This window comes from Bubalus bubalis, chromosome 8 (genome assembly GCF_019923935.1).
Source record: "Bubalus bubalis isolate 160015118507 breed Murrah chromosome 8, NDDB_SH_1, whole genome shotgun sequence".
NCBI lineage: Eukaryota > Metazoa > Chordata > Mammalia > Artiodactyla > Bovidae > Bubalus > Bubalus bubalis.
Genome location: NC_059164.1, coordinates 40,125,980 through 40,150,931, shown reverse-complemented (window position 1 = coordinate 40,150,931; position 24,952 = coordinate 40,125,980). Strand labels below are relative to the sequence as shown.

Sequence of the window (24,952 nt, the reverse complement as noted above, 5' to 3'; positions counted from 1 at the left end):
CATTGACTGGGGGAAATTCTGTCATTATTTTCTCAAATATTGCTTCTGTTCCTTTCTTCTCTTTCTGGCACTCCACCACACACATATTATGCCTTTTGTACGTGTGTCGCAGTTCTGGAATGTTCTTTCTGCTTTTATTCATTGTTTTTCTCCTTTTTCAGTTTTTTAATATTTCTGTTTCGATATCTTCAAGCTCAGAAATGTTTTCCTCAGCTCTGTATAGTCTACTAAGTCATCAAAGACACTCTTCATTTCTGTTACAGTATTTTTGTCCTCTGGCACTTCTTTTTGGTTCTTTCTTAGAATTTATATATCTCTGTATGTGTTACCCATCTGTTTTTGCATGCTTTCTACTTCATTACCTCAGGATCTTAATCATGGCTGCTTTCAGTTCCCAGTATGATAACATTCTTGCTATACTTGAGTCTGGTTTCTGGTGCTTTCTCTATCTCTTCAAACTGGGCTTTTTACCTCTAAGTATGCCTTGTAATTTTACCAAGTAAAAGGAACTGCTGTAATGGGCTTTTACTAATGTGATGATAAGGTGTGCTGGGGGAAGAGACGCATTCTACATTCCTGCAGGTAGGTCCCAGTTTAGTGAGTCTGTGCTTCTGGACTGAACTTCACAAGTGCTTCTCAGTCCTCTGTCTTCCATCAGGTTGGAACAGGATGTCTCTAGTGGGCTGGAGTTGGGTATTTTCTCTTCTCCCACTTTAGTTAGGCTCTGATATATTCCCAGCAGATTAGGCTGTGATTAAATGGTTTCTGGTAAGGACTTTCCTGGAGGTCCTCTGGTTAAGATTCTGGTTAACTGCAGGGGCAAGGGCTCCATCACTGGTCAGGGGACCCTCATAAGTTGTGCAGCACAGCCAAAAAAAAAAAAAAAAAAAAAAAAAGGTTTCTGCTGAGGGCAGACCCTGTTAAGAACAATAGAGTAATCTGGCATGTTTCAAAATAGTTCCTTTTCCCTTCCCTCTGCCAGAAGCATGAGCAAATTCTTTGCTGATCTTCACTGTGAGAACCTGCTTGAACTCCAGGAGATAAAAGTTGTTAAACTATGAGAGTCCACCCCTGATCAAGTCCCCTTGGAATTTTAAACACTCAGACTTGTCCACATTGAGCCTCTGGCAATTTGTCAATTACAGTTCAGGATTTCTACCCTGGCTCTGGTTCCCACAGAGGTTTTTGCTCTGGTAAGTTGTGATTCTCTGTATTTGTCTTTATGTCTCTACAATTTGGGGATGAGACAGCTATTTTCTCTGTGACCTTCCTTCTCTTAGGGTTCTAAAAAGAGTGTTGATTTTACAGTTTGTTCAGCTTTTTACTTGTTAGGATTCAGTGGTGACTTCCAAGCTCCCTACATTCGAACCAGAAATTGAAAGTTGAGTCTGCATTTTTAACTGAAATCTCTCAGACTTGTGACTCCTTTTCATTCATATTTCCTCTGTTTTTGTTTCTTATCTCTTCTCTGACTTATTGTAATAGCACAGTAATTGGTGCCATATTTTTCTCATGATTCTTCTTCAGTGCATTTTAAATGTATTAGTATAGATCCATGTACAGAGTTTTAATATTCCAAGAATTTAACATTCCATAAATTTCCCTAGGTCCCACAAGGACACACTCATGACTTATAATAATTTTGAAGACAGAAGATTCTTAGATTGTTTGTTCAAAGGGTCTTTCACAAAATAAAATTATCCAGAAATATAAAACTTTTAAATGACTTTAGCTAGCTTTTTGAAGGATGATTATATTACCATAAACCAAAGTTATTTAGGTTGGTATTACTCTTTCTGCTTTGCAGGGAATGAGCTGAAGATTGTTCCTTAAACCAGATCTTGCTATGAATTAGGGTAGAAGGTCATGAGGACTTGGATGTGTAGGATGGGTCTGGAAAGGATGACAGCAAATGGGAGAAATTGGACAGAATAAATAAACTCAAAGCCCAAATGACAACAGTAAATTTCCAGTTTAGTGAGGAGTGGACTTCCTAAGTTCATCTGTTCCTGAACATACTTGACCTCATTATCACTCTTTTTATCATCTGCCTTCACCTGTAACATTCTGAGTGTTCTTTGAGAACAATAAATACATGATTTTGCCTGGCATAATAATTATTCTAAGAAAACCATAGGTAGGAAATAAATTAACTGTAACAGGTACAACATATGTTACTGTAAGGAAGATGAACACACACACACACTCACTCACTCATTCACTTAGGCTGCCAGATAAACAGCCTGCTTGACTTGGCTACTCAGTTCAACATGCAGCAGTCAGTCTTCCGCAGTGTACAGAACACTTCAAGATGCAGCGTCTCCTTGAACTCCCAGGCACTTTTCTTGTTACCACACCACACCCCTAGTCATACTAAGAATCTTAACCTCCACTGATGTGACCTTCTTTCTCTGGACTTCAGGGATTTCGCACAAATTTATTCCTCTGTCTTGAATTTTCTTACTACTTTAAACTTCTCCAATTTGGATAGCTCCTTTAATCCTTCAAGTGTTAAATTTAATATCTTATCCTCTTAAAAGTGAAAACCAAATACCTTCTATTCCAGTACATGAGGCTAGGTATTCTTCCTGCCACTCTTGGCTTATCTAGCTCATAGTATTCAGCAACACATGAAACTTAATCATTCCATTTTTAATTCCTCAAATGCAGTTCCAAAATAACTAGGGGAGATGATAAGTATTATTTAACTGTTCTAGTCTCAGATCTTGACATACTACCTGATTGGTGGTAGGCATTCAAAATTTGACAGAATGAGTGATTTCTGTGTTAGAATGACCATTCTTTTGGCTAACTTGATAGAATCAAATTGTTCTGAATGTGATTAGGCATAGTTCTAAGCTCTGGATATTTGGTGGGAAATTTTTTTCTCTTAAAGGTATTGACATAATATTAAGTCTCAGCATTAATCAAACTCGAACAAGATATGTTGCATAAACAAACAATGCCAAGATCTCAGAAACTTGGAATAACAATAATTTCATATACTGTTTATACTACATGAGAGAAAAATTACATGGGGATGGTATTCATGGAATGAGGAAACCAGAATTCTGAGCACAGAGTACAGTGGAATTCAGTTCAGTTCAGTCGCTCATTCATGTCCAACTCTTTGCGTCCCCATGACTGCAGCACGCTAGGCCTCCCTGTCCATCACCAATTCCCAGAGTCCACCCAAACCCATGTCCATTGAGTCGGTGATGCCATCCAACCATCTCATCCTCTGTCGTCCCTTTCTCCTCCTGCCCTCAATCTTTCCCAGCATCAGAGTCTTTTCAAATGAGTCAGCTCTTCGCATCAGGTGGCCAAAGTATTGGAGTTTCAGCTTCAACATCAGTCCTACCAATGAACACCCAGGAATGATCTCCTTTAGGATGGGCTGGTTGGATCTCCTGGCAATCCAAGGGAATCTCAAGAGTTTTCTCCAACACCACAGTTCAAAAGCATCAATTCTTCACTACTCAGCTTTCTTTATAGTCCAACTCTCACATCTATACATGACTATTGGAAAAATCATAGCCTTGACTAGATGGACCTTTGTTGACAAAGTAATGTCTCTGCTTTTTAATATGCTATCTAGGTTGGTCATAAGTTTCCTTCCAAGGAGTAAGCATCTTTTAATTTCATGGCTGCAGTCACCATCTGCTATGATTTTGGAGCCCAGAAAAATAAAGTCAGCCACTGTTTCCACTGTTTCCCCATCTATTTGCCATGAAGTGATGGGACCAGATGCCATGATCTTAGTTTTCTGAATGTTGAGCTTTAAGCCAACTTTTTCACTCTCCTCTTTCACTTTAATCAGGAGGCTCTTTAATTCTTCTTTGCTTTCTACCATAAGTGTGGTATTCTCTGCATATCTGAGGTTATTGATATTTCTCCCAGCAATCTTGATTCCAGCTTGTGCTTCCTCCAGCCCAGCGTTTCTCTTGATGTACTCTGCATATAAGTTAATTGAGCAGAGTGACAATATACAGCCTTGACATACTCCTTTTCCTATTTGGAACCAGTCTGTTGTTCCATGTCCAGTTCTAACTGTTGCTTCCTGACCTGCATACAGGTTTCTCAAGAGGTAGGTCAGGTGGTCTGATATTCCCATCTCTTTCAGAATTTTCCACAGTTTATTGTGATCCACACAGTCAAAGGCTTTGGCATAGTCAATAAAGCAGAAATAGATGTTTTTCTTGAACTCTCTTGCTTTTTCCATGATCCAGCAGATGTTGGCAATTTGGTCTCTGGTTCCTCTGCCTTTTGTAAAACCAGCTTGAACATCTGGAAGTTCACGGTTCATGTATTGCTGAAGTCTGGCTTGGAGAATTTTGAGCATTACTTTACTAGCTTGTGAGATGAGTTCAATTGTGCGGTAGTTTGAGCATTCTTTGGCATTGCCTTTCTTTGGGATTGGAATGAAAACTGACCTTTTCCAGTCCTGTGGCCACTGCTGAGTTTTCCAAATTTGCTGGCATATTGAGTGCAGCACTTTCACAGCATCATCTTTCGGGATTTGAAATAGCTCAACTGGAATTCCATCACCTCCACTAGCTTTGTTCGTAGTGATGCTTTCTAAGGCCCACTTGACTTCACATTCCAGGATGTCTGGCTCTAGGTAAGTGATCACACCATCATGATTATCTGGGTCATGAAGATCTTTTTTGTATAGTTTTCTGTGTATTCTTGCCACTGCTTCTTAATATCTCTCCTTATATTAGGTCCATACCATTTTTGCCCTTTATCGAGCCCATCTTTGCATGAAATGTTCCCTTGGTATCTCTAATTTTCTTGAGATCTCTAGTCTTTCTCATTCTGTTGTTTTCTTCTATCTTTGCATTGATCGCTGAGGAAGGCTTTCTTATCTCTCCTTGCTATTCTTTGGAACTCTGCATTCAAATAGGTATATCTTTCCTTTTCTCCTTTGCTTTTCACTTCTCTTCTTTTCACAGCTATTTGTAAGGCCTCCTCAGACAGCCATTTTGCTTTTTTTCATTTCTTTTCCTTGGGGATGGTCTTGATCCCTGTCTCCTGTACAGTGTCACGAACCTCGGTCCATAGTTCATCAGGCACTCTGTCTATCAGATCTACTCCCTTAAATCTAGTTCTCACTTCCATTGTATAATCATAAGGGATTTGATTTAGGTCATACCTGAATGGTCTAGTGGTTTTCTCCACTTTCTTCAATTTCAGTCCGAATTTGCCAATAACGAGTTCATGATCTGGGCCACAGTCTGCTCCCGGTCTTGTTTTTGCTGCCTGTATAGGGCTTCTCCATCTTTGGCTGCAAAGAATATAATCAGTCTGATTTCAGTGTTGGCCATCTGGTGATGTCCATGTGTAGAGTCTTCTCTTGTGTTGTTGGAAGAGGGTGTTTGCTATGACCAGTGTGTTCTCTTGGCAGAACTCTATTACCCTTTGCCCTGCTTCATTCTGTACTCCAAGGCCAAATTTGCCTGTTATTCCAGGTGTTTCTTGACTTCCTACTTTTGCATTCCAGTCCCCTATGCTGGAAAGGATATCTTTTTTGGGTGTTAGTCCTAGAAAGTCTTATAGGTCTTCATAGAACTTTTCAGCTTCTTCAGCATTACTGGTCGGGGCATAGACCAGTGGAATTATTCTGCAGTAAAATAAAGAAGAAAATTTTTTGCATTTAAGCTTTATTACATGAAAATAATTATTTCTATTGTACCAGTTTCTACTGCATTTATGCATACCTATGTGAGGAAAAATAAAGTTTATATTTGAGTCATAATATATAAATATCCAAGCTAGCCAATTCACTAAATTTTCTTATAAAAGTGAGGCATTTTTAATTTGAATATCACTATTTTTCTCTAAAAAAAGTAATTAGTTTCTTTAATGTTTTCCAATAATATTCCAGAATAAATATACATGGAAGGGTATTTCCATTAGATACATGAATTAGCAAGGATGAAAAACTGTCTCACAAAAGACCTTAATGACAATTTGTAACTTGTTTGCATGTTGCTATATTTTTCCAGATTTTATGATTTAGATTAGTTCTAATCAACTTCCAAAACCTTATTATGTTTATGATTTCTTTGAAATACTTGGTTTTTAGTAATTATTCCAGTTGTTTGGGGAATTTTTTTTTTTTTTCTAATGAAGTGCTAGCATTCTCTAGCTTATTTCCCACAGAGAGAATGTCTTATTTTAAGAATTTTATATTTTATGTCTTTTGCTACTGAGAGAACAGATTATGGCATTTTGTTAAATGATAATATATATCACCTCCTACTGTCGCCCAACTTCTTCTAGCTTATCACTTCCTTCTGTAGGCAATATTTTCAAGAAAGGACCAACTCTGTCCAAATGTTGACTAGACAGATTGATATATGTATGATCTAACTTGAGTGGTTTCCAATTCCCCCACCAATCAGGTCCAGTGTCACACATTCCCACATTGGCCAGGCTTTTAAAGAGTAGCTATTCTGGTTCATAAATAATGTCAACTTAAACTGATGTGTTAACTCTTCTGTCTGTCATTTCCTGTTTTCACATTTTATTTCTTGGAGTTTTAAAGAACAATCTTAAATGGTGAGTTATTTTAGAAATGTAAATAATAAGGAAGGTAAGAAAGAGATTTCATTCACAGGCCAGATGTGATCAGCACAGCTCAAAGCAATGATTTCCTTTCTTGTTCCATAAGAATTATGAAGAGGAGATCAGAAAGGGTTAAGGAAAACTATTTGTCTCCATGAGTTAGGAATATACTTTTTCTTCTGTGAAGGAGAATATGTAAATATATTATATATATATATATATATAAATGAATTTATATATAACATATAATAATATATAAAATATATAAAAATGTATAAATATATATATTTCTTAATTTTTATTTCACTTACTTATTTCAAAATCTTCCGATACTTTCTCTAAGTTGAAAGTATTTCAACTTATTTGGAAGCCACCAAATTCTGTTTTATTCCAGTCTTGCTTATTTAATTATATGTCCTTGGCTTGAGGACCTCCTGGGGAGACTGATTCCATTTTTCCTTTTAATTTCAATAGTACCTGAGGTACCTAGACCTTCAATTAATCTCATTAGAATAATGAGTGAATAAATGAATTGATGGATGTACTTCAAAACATTATTCAATTATTGAAGACATTTCTGGAATAAAAGTCTAGAAAGTCTATTCTTTAGAGTAGTTTTAAAGTAGATTTAAAATTGATTTTCCAGTAAGCAGATCGCTTAAAATACTTAGGTGAATTCTCAAGATGGCCATGAGTAATAAATAGTGTGGGTCAAGTATCCTGCCGTGAAAGACACAATGTGCTTAACAAATGAGTTCACTTTTTTTATTATTCTTTTATTTGTTTATTTGTTTTTGTGCATCAAACTTTACTTGATACTGTTTGTAGGTAGACAAATACTACGGGCAGGCATGATACAAATGTCTTTGGAAGGAAATGTATTCTAAATGACTTCATCTTTTAAAAAACATGTTTCCAAAGGAGCTTTTATTAAGTAAGCCACAATGTACCAACTATTAAGGACATGTAATCTGCTGTCCCGGAGAAGGCAATGGCACCCCACTCCAGTACTTTTGCCTGGAAAATCCCATGGACAGAGGAGCCTGGTAGGCTGCATTCCATGGGGTTGCTAAGAGTTGGACACGACTGAACGACTTCACTTTCATGCATTGGAGAAGGAAATGGCAACCCACTCCAGTGTTTTTACCTGGAGAATCCCAGGGATGGGGGAGCCTGATGGGCTGCCGTCTATGGGGTCACAGAGAGTCAGACACGACGGAAGTGACTTAGTGGCAGCAATCTGCTGTCTAGTTTCATCAAGCAAACCATATATCATTCCCTCTGTTTAGTTCAGTTCATTCACTCAGTCATGTCCAACTTTTTGTGACCCCATGGACTGCAGCACACCAGGCCTCCCTGTTCATCACCAACTCTCAGAGTATATTCAAACTCGTGTCTATTGAGTTGGTAATGACAGCCAACCATCTCATCCTCTGTCGTCCCCTTCTCCTCCTGCCTTCAATCTTTCCCAGCATCAGGGTCTTTCAAATAAGTCAGTTCTTCACATCAGGTGGCCAAATATTGGAGTTTCAGCTTCAACATCAGTCCTTCTAATGAATATTCAGGACTGATTTCCTTTGGGATGGACTGGCTGGATCTCCTTGTAGTCCAAGGGATTCTCAAGAGTTTTTTCCAACACCACAGTTCAAAAGCATGAATTCTTTGGTTATCAGCTTTCTTTATGGTTCAAATCTCACATCCATACATGACTACTGGAAAAACTATAGCCTTGACTAGATGGACTGTTGTTGACAAAGTAATATCTCTGCTTTTTAATATGCTATCTAGGTAGGTCATAACTTTTCTTCCAAGGAGTGAGCGTCTTTTAATTTCATGGCTGCAGTCACCATCTGCAGTGATTTTGGAGCCCCAAAAAGTAAAGTCTGTCACTGTTTCCACTGTTGCCCCATCTATTTGCCATGAAGTGATGGGACCAGATGCCATGATCTTCATTTTCTGAATGTTGAGCTTTAAGCCAACTTTTTCACTCTTGTCTTTCACTTTCATCAAGAGACTTTTTAGTTCTTCTTTGCTTTCTGCCATAAATGTGGCATCATCTGCATAGGTAATGATTGGAATAGACAGTATCTTATTGAGATTAACTGCACTATGTATGGAATACTGTTTATTATGATAAGGTTAATTTGTGCTTCATTTTGAAGAGAATCATCGTAGCCTGAGAATCTCATGACATTTCCACTGAATGCACCTGGAATTTTTTATGTTATTTAATTTGTGTCTGCCTCTATTTTGTTTCTTAAATATGACTTTAGAAGTGAGTGAAGTTGCTCGGTAGTGTCCGACTCTTTGCTACCCCATGGACACCAGGCTCCTCCATCCATGGGATTTTCTAGGCAAGAGTACTGGAGTGGGTTGCCATTTCCTTCTCCAGGGAATCTTCTTGACCCAGGGACCAAACCCAGGTCTCCTGCATTGTAGACAGACACTTTACTGTCTGAGCCACCAGGGAAGTCCAAGTATGACTTTATGTAGTATTAATTATACTGAGCTAATCAACCTTGGGGGTCTTAAACAAGGATGAGATTGTCTTTGTAAACACAGAATATTCATAAACATACTTTTTAGTCTTTCTTCAAAAGGATAAAAAAGCATTTTTATGAAAACTAAAAATTCCTTACTATGCAGACTAGTATCAGGCCTATCTGAGAGAAACACAAAGGAATCCCAGGAAAGAATATTAAATGTTTGGAATTCAGATCTAGGACATCAAAAGAATCCAAAGCCTAACACAAATTTACCTTCAGTCAGTTATTCTCTTGTTATTATATGACTTGTCACGGACAAATAAAAGTGACAACATTTCCATTTTTGCTGTCATTTGTATGTTATGCTGAGTGTGCATATCAAGGCATTTCAGTTGCATCCGACTCTTTGTGACCCCAGGAACTGTAGCTCGCCAGGCTTCACAATTCTTGGGGATTCTCCAGGCAAGAATATTGCAGTTAGTTGCCATGCCCTCTTCCAGGGGATCTTTCCAACCCAGGGATCGAACCTGAGTCTCCTCATTAGTAGGCAAGTTCTTTACCACTAGCACCACCTGGGAAGCCCCTTTGCTAGTAATATAAGGAGTTTAGAAAGTTTGGCAAAGAAATTCTACGTGTTTATTTATATTCTTTAAAATACTCCTAGAAAGAAATTTTCTTGCGTTTTACTCTCTTGGAGGTAATTTAAGTGCAGAGGAGACGTCTAGGTGTCACAGGACTAATAAGAATCTCTAAAAGAATTTATCACCTTGATTACATCTGCAATTTGCCTATAGTCTGGTTTTAAGGCTTTCTACCTATTGACTCATCTTGACAATCAGCCAAAAGGAATTTCTAGGCATCACCTACAGAGTGAAAAGGCTCATCAGCTTTTGCTACACTCCTGAGAAAGTATTTCCATGAACAAATGTATTCTTGTTTCTTTTTAGTTAAAAGTCTCATCTATAAAAATATGGAGGATTTGGTGGATTTAAAAAAAAATTAGGGGATTTTAAATATTTGGAAACTTTATGTTGTCCTGAGGCTCTAATCCTTGTCAGTAACTCCCCTGCTACTGCTCCTCCTGTCTCCCCAGACACCAGAAATTCACTGCTTCCTTTTCAATTTCCTGAAGAACAAGCCGGAAGATCTTTCTGAGCAGGGAACATATTTTATTTATCCTTTTTATTTTTGTCTCTCCTATTGTCCCTGAGTCTTAAAAGACCCTTAAAACTTATTTATTGATTTTCTGACTTCTTTTCTGATTAAATGTCTACATACGTGAAAGAAATAGCAGCAAATAATCATAGTTATTAATACAGATATTTTCGTACCTTGCCCCCCCCACCGCCATTCTTCCAAGTTATTTTAAGAGGTCACTGTAATTAGCTTATTCTTCATTATAGTTTACATTTTAAAATAATTCTTAACAGTGTTTTGATTTATAGCCTGCCTACTTGTTATTTTAAAGGCCTCAAATTTAAACAGAAAAAAAAACCCATAAAACTAGTATGCCTTTATAAATATTTGAAACCAACATTTTTTTCTTTTTCTTGTTTCCTCTCCTTTTCTTTGTATTTTGGAATCATGAAGCCCAAAGAAACACAGTTTGTTCAAGTAAAGGAGGTATATCTCAGAGGGAATATAGTCTGCTTTCCTATGGTTCTTTATCCTTTCCTATAAGCCTTTCAAGAAGTAATGTCAAGAATATGTTGTCCTTAATGACAATTGGGCAAGCACTTTATGTTGTCTCATATCAGTTCTATGACTCTGATAAGAAATTAAAGAAGTGAAAATATACCTGTCAGAAGTACAATAATAAAAAAGTGAAAAAAAGTAATTAAAAAATGGAACTCTTACTATAAAGACAGCAAAATCAAACTAAAGAGTATTATGAAGTAGGATATTAATAAATTGTTGACATAAAAATCTGACAAAAGCTTGGGAGTTTATGAAATCTGGGTGAAAACAGGAATTTGAAATTTAATGGCAAGTTATATTAAAAAATTTTTGTATCATGAATTAGAGACCTGGATATTTTTCTCAAAGACATTCAACCAGTTCAGGGCCAGGACAAAATTAAACTCAAGTTTTTCTAGCTGAAGTCTTAAAAAATTTATTCATAATGTTGCAGGAAGGGGGACCCCTTCCAGGGCCCAAAACTGGGCTCTTGTCTAACACTCAGAAATGAGTTGTCCGAGGAAACACATGTGCTGACAAAGCAAGAGTTTTTATTGGGAAAGGGCACCGGGTGGAGAGAGTAAGGGAACCCAGGAGAATTGCTCTGCTGCATGGCTCACAGTCTCAGGTTTTATGGTGATGGGATTAGTTTCTGGGTGGTCTTCGGCCAATCACTCTAATTCAGAGTCTTTCCTGGTGGCACACGCATCGCTCAGCCAAGATGGATGCTAGCGAGAGGGATTATGGGAAGTGGATGAACACGAGGTGTCTCCTTTCGACCTTTCCCAAACTCTTCCAGTTGGTGGTGGCTTATTAGTTCCATATTCCTCATCAGGATCTCCTGTCATAAAATAACTCATGCAAATGGTTACTATGGTGCCTGGCCAGGGTGGGCAGTTTCAATCAGTGTGCTTCCCCTAACAACTCCCCCCTGAGAAACCTCATGCTCAAGATACTTCTTGGAAATTGGGGAGGAGGTCTCTTTCTTCTGTAGCTTCTTCCTGCTGTGCATGGGCATAGGCCTGCCTAGCAGAGCAGAAGTCTCTCTCTACCTGATCTAAGTTGGGGTGTTCCACATCTGAAACCAGCTTCCACACTTGTAGTAACAGCAGTTTAGTTTGAAACTGTTGGCCCCTCTCAGAGATGAAATAGACAAGGGCCAAACAGGAGACCTAACAGGGTGGTCATCTCTGGTCCCCGGAAACAGAAGGCAACATTTGGGGTGAGGGTTGCAGGGTTTGTGACCCTTTTTGATTGGTTGGTGGTCAGGCAACAGAGCTGTGCTCCAGGAATCTTGTGTTCAGTCTGAAGTTACCATCCTCCACCTGGGTGGGGGCTCAAAGACATTGTTATGCATATTTCTTTGAGTAGGAACCAGGACTCTGTCTGGAGGCTGTACCAACCTTTGTTTGTTTCTCCTGTTTCTGTATCCCCTCCCTTCCCTGATTAGCAATTGTTTGAATCCACCCTTTGGAACTCAGGGAAGGTCAAGGAGGCTGAATGAAGTCTATATCCTACAGACAAGAAATGGAGAACACAGAGCAGATCTCTACTCCAGAGCCCCACAGAGTTCTACTCAGTTTTAATTTAGGGAAATAGGCAACTATGACTGTGATAACTCCCTGTCAAAATGGAGCATAGGACTGCCTCAGCTTGGAGTATAGACACTGAATTGGAAGTATTTCTGAGTTCCAAGTTCTAGATCTGAGTCTTATATGATTAAAATCTCAATCCCTTGGTCCGCCATTTTGGTGTACTGCTAAGTCACTTCAGTCGTGTCCGACTCTGTGCGACCCCATAGACGGCAGCCTACCAGGCTCCCCTGTCCCTGGGATTCTCCAGGCAAGAACACTGGAGTGGGTTGCCATTTCCTCCTCCAATGCATGAAAGTGAAAAGTGAAAGGGAAGTCGCTCAATCGTGTCCAACCCTCAGAGACCCCATGGACTGCAGCATTCCAGGCTCCTCCATCCATGGGATTTTCCAGCAAGAGTACTGGAGTGGGGTGCCATTGCCTTCAGACCCAATTACAAGTAGTTGAAGGAATGATAACTGGAATTTAGTAGACAAAATAAATCTCCTTTCTTTTTAGAAGAATAGGCCTGAAACCCAGTCTGGACCTAGCACTTCAGGGAGACTTGTAGCCAGGTAGCCAGTTGCCTAGTTTTATAAAAAGTAAGGTTGCAGTTACTAGCTTCCAGCACACATTGTTTTGAGAATGGTGGCATCCAAGCCTGACACGACTGAGAAAACTCAAGTGTTTAGCAATACAAGGTCTAATCTGAAAGTACACCCATCAGATCAGATCAGATCAGTTGCTCAGTTGTGTCCGACTCTTTGCGACCCCATGAATCGCAGCACACCAGGCCTCCCTGTCCATCACCAACTCCCGGAGTTCACTCAGACTCACATCCATCGAGTCAGTGATGCCATCCAGCCATCTCATCCTCTGTCGTCCCCTTCTCCTCTTGCCCCCAATCCCTCCCAGCATCAGAGTCTTTTCCAATGAGTCAACTCTTCACATGAGGTGGCCAAAGTACTGGAGTTTCAGCTTTAGCATCATTCCTTCCAAACAAATCCCAGGGCTGATCTCCTTCAGAATGGACTGGTTGGATCTCCTTGCAGTCCAAGGGAATCTCAGGAGTCTTCTCCAACACCACAGTTCAAAAGCATCAATTCTTCGGCGCTCAGCCTTTTTCACAGTCCAACTCTCACATCCATACAAGACCACAGGAAAAACCATAGCCTTGACTAGACGGACCTTTGTTGGCAAAGTAATGTCTCTGCTTTTTAATATGCTATCTAGGTTGGTCATAACTTTCCTTCCAAGGAGTAAGCATAGTTTAATTTCATGGCTGCAATCACCATCTGTAGTGATTTTGGAGCCCAGAAAAATCAAGTCTGACACTGTTTCCACTGTTTCCCCATCTATTTCCCATGAAGTGATGGGACACCATGCCATGATCTTCGTTTTCTGAATGTTGAGCTTTAAGCCAACTTTTTCACTCTCCACTTTCACTTTCATAAAGAGGCTTTTGAGTTCCTCTTCACTTTCTACCATAAGGGTGGTGCCATCTGCATATCTGAGGTTATTGATATTTCTCCCGCCAATCTTGATTCCAGCTTGTGTTTCTTCCAGTCCAGCGTTTCTCATGATGTACTCCGCATATAAGTTAAATAAACAGGGTGACAGTATACAGCCTTGACGTACTCCTTTTCCTATTTGGAACCAGTCTGTTGTTCCATGTCCAGTTCTAACTGTTGCTTCCTGACCTGCATACAAATTTCTCAAGAGGCAGATCAGGTGGTCTGGTATTCCCATCTCTTTCAGAATTTTCCACAGTTTATTGTGATCCACACAGTCAAAGGCTTTGGCATAGTCAATAAAGCAGAAATAGATGTTTTTCTTGAACTCTCTTGCTTTTTCCATGATCCAGCGGATGTTGGCAATTTGATCTCTGGTTCCTCTGCCTTTTCTAAAACCAGCTTGAACATCAGGAAGTTCACGGTTCACATATTGCTGAAGCCTGGCTTGGAGAATTTTGAGCATTACTTTACTAGCGTGTGAGATGAGTACAATTGTGCAGTAGTTTGAGCATTCTTTGGCATTGCCTTTCTTTGGGATTGGAATGAAAACTGACCTTTTCCAGTCCTCTGGTCACTGCTGAGTTTTCCAAATTTGCTGGCATATTGAGTGCAGCACTTTCACAGCATCATCTTTCAGGATTTGGAATAGCTCAACTGGAATTCTATCACCTCCACTAGCTTTGTTCGTGGTGATGCTTTCTAAGGCCCACTTGACTTCACATTCCAGGACGTCTGGCTCTAGGTCAGTGATCACACCATTGTGATTATCTGGGTTGTGAAGATCTTTTTTGTACAGTTCCTCTGTGTATTCTTGCCACCTCTTCTTAATATCTTCTGCTTCTGTTAGGTCCATACCATTTTTGTCCTCTATCGAGCCCATCTTTGCATGAAATGTTCCTTTGGTAGCTCTGATTTTCTTGAAGAGATCTCTAGTCTTTCCCATTCTGTTGTTTTCCTCTATTTCTTTGCATTGATCGCTGAAGAAGGCTTTCTTATCTCTCCTTGCTATTCTTTGGAACTCTGCATTCAGATGCTTATATCTTTCCTTTTCTCCTTTGCTTTTCGCTTCTCTCCTTTTCACAGCTATTTATAAGGCCTCCCCAGACAGCCATTTTGCTTTTTTGCATTTCTTTTCCATGGGGATGGTCTTGATCCCTGTCTCCTGTACACTGTCACGAACCTCATTCCGTAGTTCATCAGGCACTCTATCTATCAGATCTAGGCCCTTAAATCTATTTCTCACTTCTACTGTATAATCATAAGGGATTTGATTTAGGTCATACCTGAATGGTCTATTGGTTTTCCCTACTTTCTTCAATTTAAGTCTGAATTTGGCAATAAGGAGTTCATGGTCTGAGCCACAGTCAGCTCCTGGTCTTGTTTTTGCTGACTGTATAGAGCTTCTCCGTCTTTGGCTGCAAAGAATATAATCAATCTGATTTCGGTGTTGACCATCTGGTGTATACCTGTAGCATCACCTAGTTATTTTCCAGGATATCTGAACCATAGCTACTCTATTTTGACTTTTAATTGTAAACTTCTCCTAATAGCCAAAGCAGATTTCACCATTAACGGCATCAGTGTTTCCCTAGGTATGAGAAGATGCAAGAATTGGGACTCATAAAATATTCTCCTGAAAAGATCTAACTATCTGAAGGCGTGTTTTGCCAGTTTTTCCCAGAGTACAGAGTGCCTCATTCTTGATTTTCACCCTGAACATCTTTCAGGGGCGTTGAAAGTCAGCAGTTGCAGCAGCCATGATTTAATCTTTGTAGATGTAGATGGCAAGTGTCAGTCTTCAGTTGGCAGAGCCCCTTTTTGCTCATAAACTTGACCATGATTTTCAGGGGGTCATTTCATGACCATTTTATCCCATGGTGCTGAGAATGTCCATTCTCAGGTTTGGCAAAGATTTTGTTGACAGGCCACTTAATGTGCTGTTATGGACTAGGCCATAGAACAGTATCCAAAATTCTCTGGACCACCTGTCTTACTAGCCTCTTGGTCCAGGAAAATATTCCCTCTTGTTTCTTCTTCCCATATCTAGAGTTACACTGTTACCAACATCGATCCCACTGATTGAAACCGCCCACCCTGGCCAGGCACCATAGTAACCATTTTCATGAGTTGTTTTACGACAAGAGATCCTGATAAGGAATATGGAACTAATAAGCCACCACCAACCGGAAGAGTTCAGGAAAGGTCGAAAGGAGACACCGCATGTCCATCCACTTCCCAGAATCCCTCTCACTAGCATCCATCTTGGCTGAGTGATGTGTGCACCACCAGAAAAGACTCTCAATTAGAATGATTGGCCAAAGACCACCTGGAAACTAATTCCATCACCATAAAACCTGAGCCACGTGGCAGAGTTCTCCGGGGTTCCCTTACCCTACTGCTCTCCACCCGGGTGCCCTTTCCCAATAAAATCTCTTGCTTTGTCAGCACATGTGTCTCCTCAGACAATTCATTTCCGAGTGTTAGACAAGAGCCCAGTTTCGGGCCCTGGAAGGGGTCCCCCTTTCTGCAACAATAATATAAACTTAAAATATTATATATAAATAATATAAATATATAATATACATTCTTTATTTAAATATTTATATTATTTATATATATTAAGTTTATATTTAATATAAACATATATAAATATAAACTTAAAAAATTATTCATAACATAAACTCTGAGAACAAATAATTTTGCCTTCTTCATTGTGGTGTCCCTAGGGTCAAAAACAATGCTGGTCCATATTAGGCATTCAACTAATATTTGTGGGATACATAAGTGTATACTGGATACATTGATTTATTAAGACAATTTTTGAAGCTTCTTTGTTTCTAAGCTTCTGTATTAATACTGCTACTGCTAAGTCACTTCAGTTGTGTCCAACTCTGTGGGACCCCATAGATGGAAGCCCACCAGGCTCCGCCATCCCTGGGATTCTCCAGGCAAGAACACTGGAGTGGGTTGCCATTTCCTTCTCCAATGCGTGAAAGTGAAAAGTGAAAGGGAAGTCGCTCAGTCGTGTCGGACTCTTAGCGACCCCATGGACTGCAGCCTACCAGGCTCCTCCGTCCATGGGATTTTCCAGGCAAGAGTACTGGAGTGGGGTGCCATAAGGTCTAAATATAGAAGCCCTAAAATATTTGATATTATTTTCTTAAGTACTCATGAACTTTTGGTAAATGAATTGGATTATATGTAACTACTGACATTGGAACATCTTTCACCTATAAAAACAGCAACTCCATGTTTCCACTGAAAAATGAATGATATAAATTTAAAAATGTATCATTCTAAGACTATGAAGAAATAATAATTGTATGTAATGCTGGAAAAATAATGTATCAACTATGTTGATGATCTCTGATAATGGCAAAAAGGTTACTTTAATCTGATTAAATTGGATGATTTAGTAAGAATCATCCTGGAAGCTTCTTAAAATGTATATTTTTGAATCCCCTACCAGTTGAAATAGTAGACAAGAAAAATCAAGTCTACACTTCTCGGCCTGGCATTTGAGGCTTTTTGTATCAGGTCGTGGCTTTGGTGTGGTGTTCATTCTACCCCCTTCACTCTCAGTCACATGTGTATCTGTGTCTGCGCTACAATGGCACCCCACTCCAGTACTCTTGCCTGGAAAATCCCACGGACAGAGGAGCCTGGTAGGCTGCAGTCCATTTCCTAAAATGCAGTCCATTTTAGGGTCGCTAAAAGTTGGACACGACTGAGCGACTTCACTTTCACTATTCACTTTCATGCATTGGAGAAGGAAATGGCAACCCACTCCATTGTTCTTGCCTAGAGAATCCCATGGACGGTGGAGCCTGGTGGGCTGCCGTCTATGGGGTCACACGGAGTCGGACACAACTGAAGCGACTTAGCAGCAGCAGCAGCAGCAGCTACCTAAAATGCTGAATCTGTCAAATTATGTTTCTCAGCCATTTCTTGATAGATTTACTTCGTTGTTTGTTATCTGTTTCCCTCAGTAGCCAGTAAAATCCCCAGTGGCAGGATCACTCACCAGCATTTACTAAGACTCTGGTAAATTTTTCTGGTAAATTGAATATGATCAATACATATTTGTAATATTAATAGTTGAATGGCATGTGTACACTTTCCTATAGTATTTCCTATAGTATTAGCATAATGACATAAATATGAAATACAGCTGTATCTTCTATGCAATGGGACTGCTGTGGGTGGGTTTATTATTTCTCCTGGGTCTGGGGAGTAGTTTCAGGATTGGGTTCATTAAACTGATGACGAGTCAGGGTTGAGTTTGATTGAAGGGATTTTCTCCATAGGCAAGGACTGACTGGGAATCTTGGTTCTCTCTCTCTCTAGATCGCGCTTCCTCAAAATGGCACATAAGTATTTTTTCATTACTTTTGCACCTGCTGTTTGTTACTATCTACTCCTTACCATAGTTTGAGAACTCATGTTTTTCTTTAATTAACAGTCACGCCTTTTGCTTAACTTTATTTTTATATTATGAATGTTTTTCATAGTCAAATCCTATTAGTTTAATGTGATTCTTTTGGTATTTGTACCTCAGTGCAAAAGGGAGTTGGCTTTTTGGAAGCATTCCAGAAACTTTGACCGATGATTTACAACACTTACTTAATGACACAAAAGAACATTTTTGAACATCCCCAGAGACTTTCCCCATTAACATCTAATTTTAGATTGTTTCAGTTCCTGCTATTGGTGGTCTTAGGAGTTGCCAGTTCATACAATGCCTTCAAATTTACATGAGAAGGCAAGAAGAATATATGGGAACAAAGTTCTGTTTTTCATATTCTCCATTTTAACCTTTCCCTTTAAAATTAAGCCAGCAGGAGAGGAAATAAACACTTTTTGTCTCCATTGTATGATGGGAATGATATCCTCCTCCATTTCCCCAATGATAATCAGCTTCCAGATGGCCGCCTTAACTTGTAAATTTTAATCAAGTTTACTCCAAAGAGCAATTTGGCATGTATTTTTACCAAGTGGAGGTCAACTGTTTTTAACATGGAGCCAAAGGGCCAAGTAGTAATCCAAAACTGTTCAGAGGACTTATAACTCAAATTTGGAGTAAAATAGCTCGTGTTAAGGGCTTCCCTGGTGGCTCAGTTATAAAAAAAAATCTGCCTGTCAGTGCGGGAGACGTGGATTCAATCCCTGGGTTGGGAAGATGTCCTGGAGAAGGAAAAGGCAACTCACTCCAGTATTCTTGCCTGGGAAATTTCATAGACAGAGGAGCCTGGTGGGCTGCAGTCCATGGGCTTGCAAAGAGTCAGACACGACTTAGTGACTAAACAACAAAGGAATTGTCGCATAAGGTCAATACTTAAATGTTGAGAAAATTGAAATTTTGGAGTTTATGTAACTAACTGGCCCAATTTTATGAAGGAAGTAGAGAAGTCAAAGTCTGGAACTCCAAAGTCCAAGTTTGTAAGCTGCCTCTCCTGAAGCAATCCAGTGTTCTGCATCCCATACGGAGTCTTCCACTGTACAGAATACGAATGAGGGAAGACTGGGCCTTAGCACACGTGAGCAGTTATATGATGACTATCATGCTGACAGAAGAAGCACTTGCCTGAATTATGCTCTATGCATGGGATCTTTCATTCCATTTTGCGTTTACTGGCCGCTACTCCTTGTTGCAATTCCTATTATTGTCTTAGGTTTGTTGCTTTCTAGCTCTCCTACCCATTCTCTCTATGGTTCCATCTTTCATCTCCATGCTAAGAGGGGAAAGTTTACTCTGGTTTAAAGTAAAGCCATCCAGTCTTTCCTAGTGCAAATGAGAAAGTTTTTCCCCCACAGCTTCTCAGTAGTCAGTAGGCATGGCACAACACCTGTCCCAAGAGACTTTCTTAATTTCAGTTTGCAGTTTTCAAGGCTGGCTAGAAGGCAATGGCAACCCACTCCCGTACTCTTGCCTGGAAAATCCCATGGATGGAGGATCCTGGCAGGCTGCAGTCCATGGGGTCGCGAAGAGTCAGACATGACTGAGCGACTTCACTTTCACTTTCCACTTTCATGCATTGGAGAAGGCGATGGCAACCCACTCCAGTGTTCTTGCCTGGAGAATCCCAGGGACGGTGGAGCCTGGTGGGCTGCCGTCTATGGGGTCGCACAGAGTCAGACACAACTGAAGTGACTTAGCAGCAGCAGCAGCAGAAGTACTTCAAATGGCTCTTAAATGGTTAAGATAGGCTCTCTTGAGCAACTGTGTGAATTTGTGTTGAAAAAGTGAAACACTAATGCATTTTTTTGGTGAACACGGTGCTAGAATTGAACAACGTGTTTGCTGTTGAGGGAGGAAATCTTTTCTCTCTGTAAAAAAAAAAAGGTGGGGGGTGGGGGTGGCAGAAAAGAATTTCATTTCACTTCTTTTTTTTTTTTTTCAATTTATTTTTTAATTGGAGGAAAACTGCTTTATAATGTTGTTGGTTTCTGCTGTACAACAATGCAAATCAGCCATAATTATACATATATCCCTTCTCTCCTGAGCCTTCCTCTCTTCTCCATCCCTCCCCTCTAGGTCATCACAGAGTGACAGGCTTGGCTCCCTGTATTATATAGTGACTTCTCACCAGCCATCTGTTTTATACATGATAGTGTATATATGTTGATGCTTTTTTATCCATTCATACCACTCCTTCCCCCACTGTGGCTGACATAAAAGAATTTCATTTCACTTCTTGATGTATTACATGAGCTCTGTAAAAGTAAAACCAGATGGAAAGAAATAGATGTTTTAGGCAAAAATGCATAAATCAGGAAGAAATTGGGAGAAAAACTACCTCGAGATTTCATTTTCACCTTTGCTATTATACATACACCTGCTTATGTAGGTCAGAAGACTGTTGTGCCTCTTTAATTAGTGACTTATAAACATGTTATTACTGGGATAAAAATCAAGAGGAAAAGTCACCCTTTGACTTCCTGCCTTTCAGTCAGGAATATAGGCAGAGCTTCCGCTACTCTTCCTGTCTCTGTGATAGCCTTCATCCTAATGACCCAGAAGTAACTCTTCCTAATAATAAGTTTTTCCAGCAAGAATAAATCAATTTTAATGTCTCCTGCAGAGTTTCTGTGGAAATTGAGGCTACTTATAAAGACGTTTCTTGAGATTGTACTCTAAAATGGTTACTTATGGGTTTATGCTTTAATGATGCTAAGTAATTTATCAGGAAATAGAGCTTATATTTATAATTTATAACACTTCCAGAAATTCACACTGCTCCATAATAAAGTAAGGATTCTGTTTTTCTTGCTTTTACTATCTCTGTGCCATAAATCGTAAATGAAAGTAGCTTACGCAGCATATCTAACTTGAGAATAACTGACAGAGTTAAATTATCTATTGACAATGACCAAACATTTAGTGTGAATTAAGATATTTGAGAACTAACTTAGGAATGCTTTACATGCATACTGAGAAACTGGAATTTTCTAACAACTTTCAAATGTTCATCTCTCAATGATAACATTTATTTATGAGACTAAATATATTCTTATACACTTAGTAATTCACTCATTTTTTTGATGAATCAGTGTCTCTTCTATTTAGCCAATTTCCACATCTATAATAAACATTTCCTATTTTGCTCAGTTTATCATATGTTATGACCTTTAATTCTTTTCTTATGACTCAGCATCTTATGACATACACAAGTTTAAATGTGTGATATGTGTGAATATGGAGTGTGAGGATAGATAAATATTGGTTTTACTCGGGTGAAACTCAGGTTCAAGTCTTAATAGATACCTCTTGGACATAAAAAATGATCTGGTAGGGAATGATCCTAATAATCAGAATTCTTTCAAACATCTGAAACATTGTCAATAATTTATGGGGAATTTTAATTTTCTTTTCCAAATTTTTCACTAGTTTATCATGTTGAAAATACAATGCTTTCTGTTTGCTTTTGTTGTTGTCTATTTATTTTATTTTTCTTCACTAATTTTTAGGAAGGCAATTCTACTCACCAGATACATGTACTAGATGGGTATCTCTCTTAAGTCAATTAAAGTATGCCAGATATTAGGTGCTATGGATGGAATGTGTCCTCCCCAAATTCAATATGTTGAAGCATTAATTTCCACTGTGATGGTATTTAGCAATGGGGTAATTAGGTTTAGAAGAGGTCATCTGGGCAGAGCCCCAAGATGGGATTAATACACTTATAAGAAGGTAGAGGAACCAGAGCTTGTTACTCTGTAAGAAGGGAGCTTCTATAAACAGGAAGGGAGTCTTCACCAAGAGCCCAACCATGCTGATCTTGACTTCCAGCCTCCAGAACCATGAGAAATAACTGTTGTTTTAACCACTCAGTTTATGGTATTTTTTATAGAATTATCAACTAAGATATTAGAGTTTATCATCTGAATGTTCTTTTTTGAGTTGTTTATGTCGTATGTACAGATGAGTAAGGTGTGCACTAGGCCCACATGGAGCTTACAATCTGGAGCAGAAATCACAATACATAGACCAGCTGCTGTGATATAAGCTGAAAATTAAGAGACAGCATGAGAGTCACATCCCATCTGCCATATAAATAAGAAAATAAAAAGAAATAATATTTCCATCTTGAGGAATTGTTTTACCCTTGAGGAACAAGCTAGATTTCTTTAACAAATTTTCAATATTTATTATCAAAATTTCAAAAACATGGAATTGAGAAAGAATAGCATAATAAAACCTAAATGCCCAATTCTGTAGATTCATCTGTTATTAACATTTTGCCATATTTGTTTTTAAAAATTAGATTTTGATGTTGGAAAGGCAAGATAGACATTTCATTTAAAAGAAACAATAAAGGAAGGCACTGGAGTGAAGGCATTCAGAGATGGCTTAGGACAAGGCATAAGAGGATAGGAGACAAAAGAGAAACCAAGATTGTCATATAACATGTCTGGATCATATGAACATCAAGCTCAAGAACACATCTATGTAAAGGGATGATGGGGCTAGAAGGACACTTTTTTTGTATGTAATGCATTATGTTGTGTGTTCTCATCTGTATTATCTCATATAAGATGTTCTGAAGTTTTTCTATAGATAATAGGTGTTTTGTTTTTTTTTTTCTCCCCTCTTCAGAGGTGCTGTTTAGAAAGAATTCCTAGTATGCTGGGTTGAATGGATTTCAGGGAAGATAGAATGAAATCATGGAGGTCAGTTTAGCGGACTAGGTATGAGAGCTACATGAGTGCTAATGGAATAAAGAGCAAACAACAAGCAGCACATCTGCCAATACAATTTTAGTTAACTTTCAAAGATATGGCAACTGACTTTGTGTGGATCATGAAGGGAAGGAGGAGGGAAAATGAAAAGGGGATAATAATAATAAGCTAGTATTCAGTGAAAACTTACTCTGTGTCAAACACAATGCTAAATAGTTTACTTAAGTTATTTTTCATGTGACTTTCAAAGTCAAATGCCATTGGTTTTCCTATTCTTAAAAAGAAGAAGTTGAGGCAGAAAGAAATTAGAACACTTTAATGGATAAAAAGAATTTGTAAGTAGAAGACTATCTTGGAAGTCCAGACCTGTAGTTTGATTCTACAGGCTCTCATTTTTCTACACTGCCTCCCTAAAATGCATTTACGAGGAGAATTTGAGTTTTAGTGAAGGAGAAAGGGATTATGCTATTAAAAATGACAAGAGGAAAAACTAACCATGGCGAATGATAATGAGTTTGGTTTGGATGCTGAAGCAGAAACTCGGGCTGCCATGCCTGTTCTCTTCTACAGTTTTCTTCCAGTTTTATCTGGTTACCTGGTTGTAAACAATTCTGGTTGTAACCAGAATAAACAATAGTTTCCAGCTTCTCTTGCAAATGGGTACTGAAATGTGACAAAATTCTGACCAGTAAGAAGTAGGTGAAATGCTAAGTTCCATTTCCAAGAAATGTCATTAAGGAATAAACTCGTGCTCCTCTTCCACCCCTTCACCCTGATAGATGGAAGGAGGGGCCATGGCTGAAGCTTCAGCTGGAATGCTGAAGGATTTATGGTTTGCATCATGAGACCGGAACAAACCAAACAATAATGAGATAGAAGTAGCCTGGATCCCTGCCACTGCAAAAATGAGAGAATAAACTTGTCTGAATTATGATTACTCTAGAATTTTTCCCATGTAAAAACCATAATCTTGTCCTACCAAATACAAACATACTGATTTTTATTTCTCTTACATTGCCTCCTTCTTTTTTTCCTACTGTGCTAAAGTAATAAGTACCTTCAGTGTATAAATGTCTATACTTTTTTTTTTTTTAAGTATAATTGTTTCACCAGTAGCTTAGGTGGTAAAGAATTCACCTGCAATAAGGAGACCCGGATTCAATCCCTGGGTCAGGAAGATCTCCTGGAGAAGGGCATGGCAACCCACTCCAGTATTCTTGCCTGGAGGATTCCAAGGACAGAGGAGCTTGGCAGGCTACTGTATACGGGATCACAAAGAGTTGGACACAACTGAGAGACTAATACACACACACACACACACACACACACACACACACACACTAGAGGGATTGGCGGGTCATGGTAGTTCTGTATTTCATTTTGTAAGGAAACTTCATATTGTTCTCCACAGTGGCTGTATCAATTTGTATTCCTACCAACAGTGCAAGAGGGGTTCCCTATCTCTACACTATCACCAGCATTTGTTGTCTGTAGATTTTTTGACGATGGCCATTCTGACCAGTGTGAGGTGATACCTCATTGTAGTTTTGACTTGCATTTCTCTAATAATTAGTGATGTTGAGCATTTTTTCATGTGCCTGTTGGGCACCTGCATGTCTGCTTTGGAGAGATGTCTGTTGAAGTCTTCCACCAATTTTTGGTGTGGGTTATTTGTTTTTTTGATATTGAGCTCCGTGTTGTTGTTCAGTTGCTAAGTCCTGTTCAGCTCTTTCGGATCTCATGGACTGCAACACACCAGATTTCCCTGTCCTTACTGTCTCTTGGAGTTTGCTAAAATTCATGTCCATTGAGTCGGTGATGCTATCTAACTATCAAATCCTCTGCTACCTCCTTCTCCTTCTGTCTTCAACCTTTCCCAGCATCAGGGTCTCAATAAGTCAGTGCTTTACATCAAGTGGCCAAAGTATTGGAGTTTCAGCTTCAACATCAGTCC

At 39.1% G+C, this 24,952-nt stretch overlaps 1 long non-coding RNA gene across 1 annotated transcript in view; it reads left to right on the top strand.

Annotated features, from left to right (window-relative positions):
* The first annotated feature begins 221 nt into the window (after positions 1-221).
* LOC123334691 overlaps positions 222-24,952 on the top strand; it is a 36,765-nt gene continuing 12,034 nt past the window's right edge. Inside the window, exon 1 of the long non-coding RNA XR_006552742.2 lies at positions 222-1,193. This is a non-coding gene — a long non-coding RNA (uncharacterized LOC123334691). The remainder of the gene's footprint in view (positions 1,194-24,952) is intronic.